Source organism: Carlito syrichta, unplaced genomic scaffold (assembly GCF_000164805.1).
Source record: "Carlito syrichta isolate Samal-C Ts95f unplaced genomic scaffold, Tarsius_syrichta-2.0.1 Scaffold311537, whole genome shotgun sequence".
Lineage (NCBI taxonomy): Eukaryota > Metazoa > Chordata > Mammalia > Primates > Tarsiidae > Carlito > Carlito syrichta.
The window spans coordinates 152,098-153,812 of record NW_007255633.1 but is presented as its reverse complement, the minus strand read 5'-3'; the positions used below and the strand labels follow the sequence as shown (position 1 = coordinate 153,812).

The following is a 1,715-nucleotide window of genomic DNA, read 5'->3' as shown; positions in this document are numbered from 1 at the left end:
TTGTCTGATGATTCTTGTAAATAGACTTGTTATATCTGCGATTTTGTTTTCTTTTTCTTATTAGAGTGAATGAACTTCATCCAAATATCTGAAATTTTTTTGGATTCTGTTTTGAGGATTTTTCATCTTCTGCAGTATGTAAAGTTGCAAGTGTTTGAAGATTTATGAGTACAGAGTTGGGAGCCTATGAATCTTTTAGGTAATAGAGTTAAATGTGTATAAGCTACAAGTGAAAGTACCTTAGTGTTTTTTTGTTTGTTTCTTTGCTCTAAATGTAACTCTCTGGCTTGCCTTTGTTCCCCGAATAGAATGTGCATTTAAGTAATATGTTGTACTTACTGTGACAGCAAATAATAAATCAGTCTCTTTGAGGGCACATCCTTTATTTGACAAAACTTGGATGTTTGCTTGGATTCTGTTTGTTCCTTCAGATGGCAAGTCAGCATCGTTCTTTTATTTTCCCATTCTAATTTGGGTTTCTTGAACTCTGGCAGGCAATTGAAGTCATTTCTCACTGTGATGAATTTTAGCAGTCTCTTTTCACCCCCTCCTCCCCGCCTTTCCAGAACATTGACAACACTCATTTCTAGTTAATTAATTCGAGAACCCCCCTTCTTCATTTTAGAAACTGGGCTGTGCTGTCACTGAACCCTGTCCCTTTGGAATGTAGCAGGGAGCAAGACTGGGGAGAGAACATGTGGGCACTTAACTCTTTTTGTTCCAAATCATCCCAGAAGTAGACTTCTTGAGATCCATTTCGTGTAAAGGTGAATGCCTGCATGTTCCCCACCTTCATGCCTCTGTAACAGGGGAAGGAATGTTTTATGTTCTATTCTGTGTACAGTGCCACGCCACTAAAGATACATTTGTATCTTCTTTGGTTTAAAAAGCACCAGTCTTATAAAAGTGCCAAAAAACCGTGTCTTCATTGGAATTACAAAAGCAGTTTTGGGGAATAGGAGTTTATTTGATGTCTACCTCCCTACCTATCTACCTACCATCTATCTATCTGTCCACTTGTATCAGAGGTAGGACTGGATTTAGCAAGCACTAAGTGCTTCAAAACCACCCAGATCACTAATATAATCAAGAAAAACTCTAGTGGGAGGTCATGTGTGAATGCTTTAAATGTATCTTCTTGAACCACATTACTGAATTAATGTAGCTAGAGATTTTGTACAATTTATGTCGAACCTTCCAAAATAAAAACAATAGAGATCTAACCAAAAACTTTACAAAAATACTGATTGCTCCAAGTATTTGTGTAGCCATGCTTAAATTGCTTTGTAAAAATAGCTGAAGCATGTTGAGAATGAAATAAAAGTTTTCCCCTGTGCTGTCTAACATACCCTATATAACCCTGAAGACACTTAGCTCCCAAGATTGTGACAATCTGTGATTAACATTTTTTCTCTTATTTATGACATTCCATCAGTAAAGAACCATTGCAAAATTTAAAATACACAAAGGCGTCTTTCTCTTCTGGGGCATAAAGAGTTAAAGCTCTATTCTCTAAATAGAATCCTGGCCAAAAGGAAAAAACAGTGGGAGTCCCTTTTCTCTTTTAACAAGTTTGCAATAGACACTTCTTTTTTTCCTCTCTCAATGGGTGTGTGCACACCAGTGGAATCACACAAACATGTCGGTATGAGCCATGTAATAACAAACACAAGTAAATAAAAGGGAGCCTTGTGAGAATACAGAATGGAGTAATG

The 1,715-nt window shown here is 37.0% G+C and overlaps 1 long non-coding RNA gene across 1 annotated transcript in view; it reads left to right on the top strand.

Moving 5' to 3' along the window:
• LOC110596605 overlaps positions 1–1,230 on the top strand; it is a 1,928-nt gene extending 698 nt beyond the window's left edge. The window contains exon 2 of the long non-coding RNA XR_002482580.1: positions 65–1,230. This is a non-coding gene — a long non-coding RNA (uncharacterized LOC110596605). The remainder of the gene's footprint in view (positions 1–64) is intronic.
• Positions 1,231–1,715: the final 485 nt, after the last annotated feature.